Raw genomic sequence first — 12,945 nt, forward strand, 5'->3', positions numbered from 1 at the left:
GAATAAATGTATTTATGAAATACAGGTGAATAAATGAGCTTTATCATTTTATCATTCAATAGTATACAAATAATGGTGAAAGATGACATTCTATTTTCATGAGACGCAGCCTGAGTGAAAATAGACACGATCGTTAAATAGTATGTACTATTGCATGCCATGTGACTTACAATCGTCCAATCAAATGACAGGAATTTATTCAGGTGTGCTGAATAATCAGTTCAGTGTACAATATCCATTTGTAATAATTAGCCATGGCAAGTAGTTGCAGTTTTCTGTAAAAGATGTAGCTACCTTTTATACCAAAATAATCTATTATCAATGAAACAAAATTTGCAGCCTACAAACCTGAAGAATCTTAAAAGAGCCGCTTACAGCGTTTGACAACATCAATTGCAATAATAGTACATTTTAATCCCAGTAATAATGACAATCACACGTACGCAACATTAGTAATGTTGTAATAATGAACAATGTGATGATGAAAATGCACTTATACATTTCAATTATCCTACCAATTTTCATAAAAGCTTTTCTTTCTTCAGCCCGATGCTTTCACCGAAAGCCTTTCTTACCAATCTTGTTTATTATGGAAAACACGTCTTTCAGCTTTTAACATATTAATTTTCACTTCTTATTTATTCAAATTTTCTGATACTGTAGAAAAGTGATTCACCTTATAACTACTACTCATATTTTGTGTACCATTCAGGATTTACGGGAAAGCGCTATCATATAAAAATTTTATTTTAACTATCAAAGGGGAACGTGAGTCCGAAGCCCTGACGTGGGTTCTGCCCTGCCAGTGCAATGTTCTTTACAGAAAATGTGTTTACGTCAGTTTCTAATTTTCTTTTCCTTTGTTTTCTTTTCTGTACATTATGTTATTATTTTTTATGGCGCTTCTCACGTTTTCTTTTATTTTCTTCCTTCCTTAATAGTAAAAAGAACCGATGGGTGTAGAGAACCAAACATTTGAAATGATATGTTTTGAGCCAGACTTTCTTCTTTTCTATTGAAGAAGTAGAACTTAAACTGGTGTTGGTACTTTTCTTTTTTGTAAGGAATTTTTTGCAAGAAAAACCAAACAAATTTAGTTATAAAACCGTATTTTCCTGGGCAAAGAACCGTGTTCACAAGTTTAAAATGACTAAAAATAAATTTCATATTGACTTAAGTTACTCTGGTGATGGAAATTGTCGTTATTGAAATTTAGTCCTTACACTCTGTGGTATGCTTTCACTCGTGCTTATTATTCATATATGCTTTTATACTTTGTAAACAGGAAAATAGTGATGAATAACTGCCTTTTATGGAATTTTACCCTCAAGTGTTTTTGATAAAAGTTGAATAAAATCAGCTGAGTGAAAATATTCAACAATAATAAATAGCTATTTTATTATTTGCTGGTTGTCGTTTGGAATTTCATTTTCACATTTGTAATAGCTATTTTCACTTTTAAAAATTGTCAATAATAGGCCTACACTTAAATAATAAAAATGATTATTCAATATACAATAGGCCTGTAAGTAGTGCAAAAAATGTATTATTTATATTTTTACAAGCCCTTATTAGCCCTGGAAAATAACAGAGTTATCCATTGAATTTGAATTCATTTTGGCTGTGTTTGCTTGTTCTTTTTTCTTGGACTGTTTCAAATAAATGTGAATGGAATCATGAAATCAAATCATTAGCTTTTTGCTAATTAATTTACTTTTATTATATTGAATCTAGTTACTATTGGGTACAAAAAAGAAACGTGTTCAGTTCGTGTTTGCATTACTGACGATCAACATTAATGTTATTCGTTCTTAAAATAGCATTAATAATTGCTTAATATTAGAATTATGATTGACAAATATGTTTTGCTGAACTAGAATTTGGTATTAACATTAATATGCAGTCTTTAGAATTTTGCTTTTAACATTAATATTACATGAATAGCCTGGCAATCTGCCAAGTATTGATCGTACCATTTCTAGATGTACAACATCACACAACATTGAAAAATAAGTCATGCTCTACTGAAAATTGTACGTAGACATCTGTATTTTAGATTTGAGATTTGTAGAATTTAATTGTCCATACTAAACACAAGGAGTCATGTTACTTCACTCTTGATATGCCTACTTGCTTCTGTTGATTTTATTTTTTAGTCTGTCACAAACAAACAGATAAATACGTCCACTAAACCAGTACTACAGAACATATAAACCTGTCCTTTGCTAAATTTTGTCAAGTTTAAGCAGGTGTGCTTATACTACCAGGGACCAAAATGTAGAACAGGGTTAACACCAAATATAGGGGTCACTTGAGCTGAAAGCGAAAATTGTTAGACAACTTTCCCTTTTTCGTCAATTGTTACTATGTGTGTGGGGATCAAAAAGAAAAAGGGATGGGGTGAGAAAGACTAAAAGAAAAGAATATTGATTTATGACCTATTTGTCGCTGCTTTGATGTTATTTGAATCTTATGGGTTATGGTTTAAATGTGGCATCAACACCATATAGCATGTGTTTTTCTATTGGTCTTATATCGGTTAGAATTTTTGCTTTAAAGCTCCATCTACACTATCAAAGTTTATGTGACAAAAAAATGTGATGTGCCCAAATATGGACATGATAATATCATACCACTATCATATTTGGGCATATCACTACCATATTTGGGCACATCACACTAGTTTAATAGTGCAGACAGAGCTTTACAGGTTATGATTTAAATGTGGCATCAACATCATATATAGCATGTGTATCTTTTGCTTTAAGGCTAAATTTGAAATGGGCTTTAAACCACATATGAATAATGATATCTTGTTTATGATATTAATATGTAAATTGTATAGGTGACTTGTACTTTTTCAGGATGTAAAGATTATATTTATTACTACATGTACTTTATATTACAAATTTTTTCTCTTTTTTATTTTATAAATGATAAAGAATTCAATAGTAAGAATAAAACGTAGTTTAGTCGATGTAAAATGTTTCATTATAAGAATAAATTTTATAGACATATTAAAAAAAAATGAACAATGCTATAGCAATTTTAAGATTTTATAGAATAGAGGTCTATTGTTTGTTGTATCCTGTATTGTCTGTTATTTGTTTAATATATCAGGTTAAAAAAATGCTGGTTAAGCAAGTTAGAAAAGAAAAGGAAAATTGAAAATAATTTCTCCATAGATATTTATTAATTTGAAACAATAAAGATTAGGAAAGCTGTGAGAAATTTATTAGAAATTTAAAAGTTTGCTAAAGACCAAGAATTTGGGATGAGTATTGATCTATTCACATGTTATTCAATTACAAATATGTAATTCAAATTAAGTAGTACTACAATTTACTGTATTTCTAAGTAGCAAGCTCATCAGCGCACCCTCTCCACCAAAAATGTATTCATTTTGCGGTTTATAAATCTTGTGTTCAAAATTGTTTTTATATAATCACATAAATCTCAGATTTCCTGCTCTTATGTAGCAGATACACAGTTAATCCAACATTGTATTAAGGAGATTAAGATTTACTTGTTACGTTCTGATCGACGTGTATATACTAATCCCTTATTGTGATATTTGCTTGATCATACCTTCTTGTGAAACCAGATTATGTAAGGTGTGCAAAAAACAAATATTATAATATACATATCATACATTGTCATATTTTACAAAAATTCCAGCAATTTATTAACCCATATCAGATGTAGCTCTGTAAACGAATCAAGTTTTATAAGAGTTCACAAAACAAGCACTTTTGTCAGATATAATTCTGATTAGGATTAGCTTTGTTATTCATTGAATTGAATTGAATTGAAATATATATTTGAATTGAAATATATATTTATACTGGGTAACCTCTTCAGTCAAAGACTGGTCTCCCAGAGGGCCCAGTTGGTGATCAGTGGCTGTGATGTACTAATACACCGGGGTGACCCCCTACTCGTCTCGAACGATGTACTAGGTTCTTTAAAGTGCACATGAGCTAGTTGTGTACACTGGACCTATTCATTCATGTTTAACTCTAGTGTGTATGAACACAGCTATGGTCTTTATAACTGTAGTTTTATAACCTATTATTTAGATAGCTATGGTTTATTAACTGTACTTTTTTATTTAGATAGGTATGGTTTTTGTTTTGGACATAAAAATATGTTTTTACAGGAAACTGCTCTACATCAACTTCCCAAATTATACACCATGAAATAAAACTGAAAGTTAATTACTATGTTGTGTACATTAGACACTCCTTAAAATGGTCTGCTTTTTTATTATTACATCAAAATAAAACATAAATTCCATAGTCAAGAAGAAGATGAAAAATATTTAATAATAAATAATGAACAGGGTGGATCCATCTGGTTGGGGCGAGCGTTCCCCCTTTTGTCAGCTAAAATGAAATTATGAACTACTTTGATATCTATATTTGACTATTAATATTTAGTAAGCACTCTCTCATTTGAAAAGTCTTCTCCTGATGAAAGCTTAGCATATGCAGGTACAAATCACAAACTGGAAATACATTATTTTTTATTTATTTTTTTTTATAGAAAAATTATATTGTGTTTAAATTTTACATTTCAACAATGCATCTTAAAACAATAACTAAAACATAGTCTGCTGCCCTCAGTGTGTGCCGTCTGGTCTGTAATGGTATGCAGATGTAAGTTGACAGGTCCATAGTAGCAATTAGTCCTCAGACTAGCTAACATCAATCATTTCTACTTTCAATATTTGTTATTAGCTTTCTTAAAAATCATTACTGTACTTCTTATATTTTATGATAATATAAAGTGATTCTCATCGTCCTAAAGTAAGGATACGTTTTGGAAATGAGCTACCGAATAGAAATGAATTTCCGGTTTTAACTCCTGAGAGGAAATCCTCCTGTAGATAGAATCTGCATGTCATTGACCTCTCTGACCCTTTCAGATGTCAGGAAACTGTAGGTTTATGTACTATGCTATGATTTATTGAAAAATATATTATGATGTTTATTAGTTTTGATATTTTTTAGAATTTGGTAGTTAAGCTAGATGCTATGTTAAGCTCGTCTCTCTATCATATATTGCGATATATTGAAGTTACATTGTGGTTTAACTTCTTCTACGTTCAAACGCAAAAAAAAACGCTTTTCTAACTAATGTTACAATCTCAAATCGGTTGTAAAAGCCCTTTTTCTTCTCTTTTGTGTGATTCTCCCACATTTATTTATTCTAATTTCTTTTCATTTTATTCAAGACATATTTATTAAGACAGTGAAAAATTAGTAAAATAAAATGCATAATACGTATAATTACATAAAGGTTCAGTGCACATGACTAAATATTTTTCATATTAAACATTACATTGTAAGAGAGATGTTGATAGTGTAAGAGAATTTAGTGAAAGATTCTTAAGTTAGTTAAAAAATTATAAAATATGATGTGAACAACAATATAAAGTTAAACATATTCATTTGGAGTGAAATGGAGACTATGTATGGAGGTATGATAGTGTGAAGAATGAGTCAATTTGCAAGAGTGGCACTGGATTGGTTCATTTCATTTTTTCTTCTGTGAAAAAAAAAATCAAGACGTTTTACTTGTTTTTCTTCAATCTATTTATAGAATTGACATTTTAGATGAAAACTCCATCCAGCTGCTATGAATAATTCCTTCCCTTGTTGTTTAGCCAATTTCGAATAAACGTCAATTTTGTCTATTTTGCAAAAATTGTAACTGGATTGGACTTTGAAGATAATTGCTGAAACTCCAATCTACGTCAAGACTGGTTGTGACTCAACCAAATTTAGTACTTTAACTCGATAGCAAAGCACAACAGTTTAAATCAGCCTAACTTACCTAAAAATAGATTGTATCGTCTTCCAGTGTATTATAAAATTATACTGAATCAAGGGATATTCGTTAATTTGTGACCCATTATAGAAAATTAAATTTGTGATAAATCCACTTGTCTCGAAGAAATTAGCTCTATATTCCAAATCGAAATCTGGTGAAACTTTCCCACAAAATGAAATAAATATGCCAATAAATTAACAAACTATTAATTAATGAATTAATGCAGTTAGTGTTGGTCAGAGCTCTCAAGAAGACAAAAACAAATAAAATATCAATTTTTGTTTTAATAGTCTGTAAAATCATAATTTATAATTATAAGATCTCTCATGGCCATAAAAGTGTCTTTTTTTAGATTTTGTAATAATTTCATTTATTGCAAGAATATTATGGGATCTGTGATTTGTAATGAGATGTTCGCAAATATAAAAGAATTTATAGAAAGACAAAAACAAATGAAATAGTAACAAATGTAAACAAAGCTATAATTTAATGTTTTAAATTTTGATCAGCTTCGTCTGGATAGACAACCCTCATTAAATATAGTTGAAATAAAATTTAAAAATGTGTTTGTATTTGATAATAAATGATGATTGTAGTGAGACACTATACTAGAGGAAGCCAGGGTAATTGTTAGTAACATCTGTCCAATTAACAGCCACATTCTTTAGCCTGTGTATTAATATTCATGTTGATAGATTGAATTATGTTGAATCTCATTCACGAATTCAGCATACATTCAGGTTTAACATCAACCAATCAGAATCATGGATAGTCCCATGTTGTTCATTGTAGTGAATACTCAAGCATTATGTTTTAGTTTTGATGCTTATTTCATTATTACAGTGTTATAATTTTAAAAACTTAGATACCTAAATTAAAATTATTGATGCTTTATTATATGCATATCATCCTTGAAAATAACTAGGATTTAGTCAACATATTTAAGTACAGTGGCGTATATAGGATTTTGAATATAGAGTTTTGAATAGAGAGGTCCAGGGCTTAAAAATTGTGAAATTAAGTGCAGAAATTACATCTAATGTCCTATCTTTTGCAATTTTTAGCTGACACTCCTTCCCTCCTTCTTGAATCCGCCTATGAAGTAAAAAATAAAAATTTGAGACTGGATTATTAATACTGAATCCTCCTTACACCACTCTCCATCCAATCCATATGAATTTTTGTTTTTAATTTTACATTATTGTGTTTTAATATTTAAGATTACTAATAAAAATAAGAAAATAATATCTTTATTAAACTGTAATATTTAGATTCATATGATTACCCAGTGACGGCTACCCAGTTTATAGATAATTAATATGTATATATCTATCAAATCTGTATATTTCTAGCAAACTATTATTATGATACTAGGCACTTTAAAATAACTTATGTATTCCTAATCTCTACATTTCCCAAAAGCTTCTTAGGATTTCACTATCTGATATCTGATACTTTTATTGATAAGAGCATAATGATATTACTAGAAATTCTATTTACAGATGTTTGTTTCTAGTCTGCTCATAATTCCCATCTTTATTTAATTCTTCCAACTAATAAATGAATTGTATCAACTTGAAAACAAATTTAAAACAAATCATATTCTTAATTCATATTACATTGATGAAATTCACTGCTGCTATGTGTATTGAATAACTTGAATGTTCATGCGCATTCCAGTCACGTCTTTACAATGTGCTTGATGGCCAAAAAGACACTAAATTTGTAGTATTCATCAGATTTAAAGTTAATTCAAAACATGATACATCATCACAATCTATAATTACTTGTGGAAATGAACATTGTATGTAATTTCATGTAGAATCTCTTAGGATTTCCCCGGACTCTATTGATTTTTTAGCTTCTGATTACTTGCAAGTTGCAGTCGAACCACACTATCTTATTGGATTGCTAGTAGCAGTGTATCACTCGCAGTAAATTATCGAAGAGGTCATCAAATGTGGGTCAAATGTTGATTCTGATCATGCTCGTTAAGAGTCGATATCCTTCAGATGTAAAACAAATATGCAAGGATGATGTTGCGATCCTACAAATATTTCTCAACTATGTAAAACGCAAATGATGATGGTTTTTAAATTTAGAGTGTACTACAGTAGGCCTAAATTAGGAAATGTAGAAAATGAATGTATTTAGGCCTAAGCATTCTAAAGCTTAGGATAAGCAGGTCTGTACGCTGAGTTGTAAAGTTCGTTGGTGGCTTTAACTTACTTTTTTTTTGTTGAGTATGAATTCTCAGATTCTGATTAAGTGGGCTATAGCTTGAAAAAAAAAAATTAAAAGTAAAAGAATCAGTTGTGACATACAAATGTAATGACAAATCACACAAATCTGTGATATTGTATCGTGTGTGAAAGCTCACAAATAGTATAATTATCAGTATTATAATTGTTATTAGCAATTTGTAGGATGCTCTACTGAAAGAGTAAGATCACAGGACACAGTGTGTTAATACCTTACCTGTATTTTGTAGTGAGTTCAACTGTTGATCATATTAGAACCTACTGTTTTCTTGATTAGCAGTAGCCAATGAAGTATCATCACCTTCCCAAACCCCATCCCACCCTCCAACCAAAAATAACTCAAATTGCAGTGTTATATTATGTTTTCCTAACCTATGTTCTCAGTTGTCCTGACTGGCAATAAATTGTTATCCAATTTGACCACATAATCATGAATTAGTGTTTTACAATGTAAGTGTTGACCTTTACCAATAAATAGAATAAAATTCACACTTTGTTTATAATAGCAGAAAAACCAAAACAAGGTTTGTGCCATCAAGGGATCCTCTGGACAACTTTCACACAGTTTACATTTCAAACTGACCTACATCATAAAAGTAGGTCAGTCTAAAATGGTCACTCTGAAGGTCAACCACTGGTCAATAGTTATTTCTTAGTATTTATGATCATACAATGTTTACACGCTCTTTTATTTCAGAGTTACATAGCTTGTTAGCTTCTTCTACAAACGCAAATTACTTGAATGTGTTTCTATTGTTTGTCTAACATTACATTCTGAGTGTACTTCTGAAACCAGTGGCGTAACAGCTATGTGGGTATGAGCGCTAGAGCTCTAGAGCCTAAAGTGCCCCAGAGCATGAGCAGCCCCAATACAACTACCCATTGTTGGAAGACCCCTTAAGAGTGCTAAACCAGGGATCTTTGCCACCATCAGAATTATAGCAACGATACATCAGCAGAGTTATATTATTAATGTTGACATGGAGGTATAATATATTTAAGTGGTCACAACTTGGATTATGAATCAGATCAGCTTAATTTTGTTCAATGTAGCCCTATGTTAATTCTAGTGTGTGTGATGGATTATGATCCGGATCAGCCTAACTTCGTTCTCTGTACTCTTAATTCTAGTGCGTACAACAATCACAGCTAATGTTATCCTGTGATAATTGGAGGATATTCATTAGACAGAGTGGGATGAGGCGAGAACACATATGATATGTTCTCACCTCATCCCACTCGCTCTTTTCCTCGTAACATTGAATGAATGAATGAATGAAAATGTAGTAGGTGACCCACAATTTAGAGAACCTCAATAGAACATTCTCAAAGCTCAAATGCAAATAAATTTAATAAAATGAAGTATTGGTTGAAATATAAATGAAACTATCCAAACTCAAGTATATATTTTGGATTTCTTGCATCATTTTTTCTAATAGTATATTAACATTCCACAAATTTCAAAATAACCACATAATAATAATGACGACAACAACGGTTTCTTTGAATTGACTTTCACTTTGGCGTGTGCTCAATTTTTGAGGAATTTAAATGCTGATCATTTAGATCAACTTTGTGAATGAATATAAATCCCTCTAGAGATCCATTGATTGAATCATACAAATCTCCAACATTCTTACAAGATAAAATGACGATTTATTTACTACTCAACTTTCTCAAGTGCCTTCCTCCCTTTTATATAAGTTTGGTATTTCTCTCTATACTGGATATTTTGAAGTGTTTGCTATAATAAACAATTTATATGTTATATTGTTTCTGGATGTTTGGGATCTCAGGAGTGGATCAAGGAGAGCGCTTAAAAAATAGATATCAAAAAAGTAGTTATTTCATTTCATCTGTCAAAGGGGGAAGCATGTGTCCGTAACACTCCCACTGCATCTTCCCCTGGATCTTCCCCCTGGATCTTTCCCCTGGATCTTTCCCCTTGGATCTTTCCCCTGGATCTTTCCCCTGGATCTTTCCCCTGGATCTTTCCCCTGGATCTTTCCCCTGGATCTTTCCCCCTGGATCTTTCCCCTGGATCTTTCCCCTAGATCTTCCCCTTGGATCTTTCCCCTGGATCTTTCCCCTGGATCTTTCCCCTGGATCTTCCCAACTGGATCTTCCCCCAGGATCTTCTCCCTGGTTCTTCTCCCTGGTTCTTCCCCCTGGATCTTTCCCCTGGATCTTTTCCCTGGATCTTCCCAACTGGATCTTCCCAACTGGATCTTCCCAACTGGATCTTCCCAACTGGATCTTCTCCCTGGATCTTTCCCTGGATCTTTCCCTGGATCTTCCCCCTAGATCTATACCTTGGAACTTCCCCCTAGACCTTCCCCCTGGATCTTCCCCCTGGATCTTCTCCCTGGATCTTCCCCCTAGAACTAAGGATAAATACAATTGATGGAATTACAACAAATACATTTCTATATAACCTAAAGCCAAATATGTGTTAGATTGCTTCTAAAGTTTTTAATGAGGTGGGAAGGTGTATTGGAATTCCATTTAAAGGTGGAGAGTTATCCCAAATGCATGTCAAATTGATGGATAGAGGTATTTCAACTTCGACCTTGTCCTTCTATAATTCATTTCAAAAACAAATTATAAAATACACACTGCTGCGTAATGTCATTGAATTTGAACTCCACAAAAATATAATGGATTTATTAATCGCTGTGTCACTTTAAATTTATTAAGTTAAGATTTATTTTCTGCAGGCAAATTGAAAAAGCTAAATGAGAATGTTTACTACTACAGTAGTACTACTCAGTCATGCAAGGTAAAACGTTAATCAAGATTATTAATAAGAATCCAATGCCAGTAATAAATAAAAAAAAAACTCTAATCATTCACTATTTTTATACATATCCTTCAGCATATTATAATATACTTTTCCATAGTTTCATAGTTTGTTTTTATATAGAATGTAGCATTAATTTGAAAAAAAAAATGTGAAAAGCAACACAAGATTGTGTTTACTCCAAAGGCACAGGATTGGATAAATATAGAATTTATTTTATTGCTTTTTTTTGCAAATATGAACTCATATATCCACTATGCAGAATGTTTTACGACTTATGGGCAATCTACCTGGGTGTTTCTACTTTATTAAGGTGGCTTTTGATGTGTGTTATCAGGCCATGCAAGGTAACTTAATTTGATTTGGGAATTGTGGTGCCATTCAATAAAAAAGCACATAAGTATATAATATTTATTGTAATATACTCTTAAATCATTCAACTGTATTCATCCAAGGTCAGATCAAATCATGATTTTTCTTCTTTGGGGTCATGCAAATACTCCCCTTCCTCCCTGTCCACCATTTTAATAAACAGTTCAGGCAGGATCTGACAAATGTGGGATGTTGGGGGTTCTAAGCTCTGATGGGTGGCAAAGGTGAACCCCCAAAGCTGGCATAGAGACTATTTGTATTTTGCTCTATACAAATTTAAAAACATTAAACCATTATTAAACAAACATGGTGTTAGGAAGGTTGAAGTGTTTTGCCTTCTAAGAATAGTATTTGTTTAAGGTGGGAAGACTAGGGAATACATTTGTGGGAGAACTGATGTTATATGTTAACATAAAAACAGCATGCGTTGCATCATATGTATATATAGTAATCTTCGATATTTGTGGTTTTATGTGATGACTGGATTGAGTGCTTGGCATTCTGTGTGGGCGTCTTATGATGCATCATAAGTATTCAATGATTCATCATTCATCATTAGGCTTATGTTAATTGTTATTTTAATTTATTTGGTTGGATTTTCATTCATTATTGAATATAAGTACAGTATACTTAATTATTTCTATGCCAATAAACCAACTATACAGTATACAGGAAACCAATCATTCTTTAATCTTTTCTTCTTTCATCCCTTGGTGCATTTATCCTCTTTTCATTTTCTCCTTGGAATATTGTCTTTTTCCTTTTTTTTCTTTCGTTTATTTCATCATTTTCAGGGTTTTCCTTCTCTTATCAATTTGATGTTTGCTTCTTTTATTCACAATTAAATCACAATTTATTCAGTTTTAATTGATTTGCAAATATATACACATATAGAAGTATAAATAAGTAAACCAACAAACATACACTGAACTAAAGAATGTACTTAATACCAGTACCAAAATGAAAGTTTCTAAAATCCAATAAAACACCAACCAATATGTCTTTTGCATCACACATACTTGTGTATTATACCAATTTGACAGCAAACTTTTCACAGAGGGAATTTAGGAATTTTACAACTGCTTCCCCTGGGCTATTCCACAGGTGACCCAGATTTTGTCAAAAGAGTGATTGTGTCATATTCAATAGACACAATGTCAAGTAGCCCTATTCATAGTCAGTAGGTGTGAAATAAATCCTTTTAAGATTTTAAAGTCAATATTTTTATGTGAATTTTACACTTGGTAAAAGCACCAGATGAAAGAGTATTCAAACATTTATTTGATCTGTTCCCTGTAACTTTTTATTAATCAGTGGATAGGAGAGTACAAAGTTTAAATGTAAATATAATTACAAAGTTAAATACAATGGATATCTTTATACAGTCAGGGGAAAATGGCAAAAGGCTTCCTACTTTCTACTTTCAGATAATCTATATGGTTTTGACAACTCTTGGAACATGATGACAGTGCTGATTTGCCATTTTCACCTAACTGTATATTAAAATCTTGCTCCCTCTGTCGGCTCTCTATACATGGTATCTCTACAATGAATATCACTGTAGTATGGCACATGAATGGAATATGGAAGTGCTGTTGCATTCATTTTCCATTTTCTGTTCTGCTACTTTTCATATTTTGTGTTTCAATTCATTTCACCTTTCATTTCCGTTTGAAA

General features: G+C 31.6%; 1 long non-coding RNA gene across 2 annotated transcripts in view; it reads left to right on the forward strand.

The window, feature by feature from the left end:
• LOC144837064 (uncharacterized) overlaps nucleotides 1-12,945 on the forward strand; it is a 58,109-nt gene that overhangs the window by 13,269 nt on the left and 31,895 nt on the right. The gene's annotated exons all lie outside the window — the stretch shown is intronic.

This window comes from Antedon bifida, chromosome 1 (assembly GCF_963402885.1).
Source record: "Antedon bifida chromosome 1, ecAntBifi1.1, whole genome shotgun sequence".
Classification (NCBI taxonomy): Eukaryota; Metazoa; Echinodermata; class Crinoidea; order Comatulida; family Antedonidae; genus Antedon; species Antedon bifida.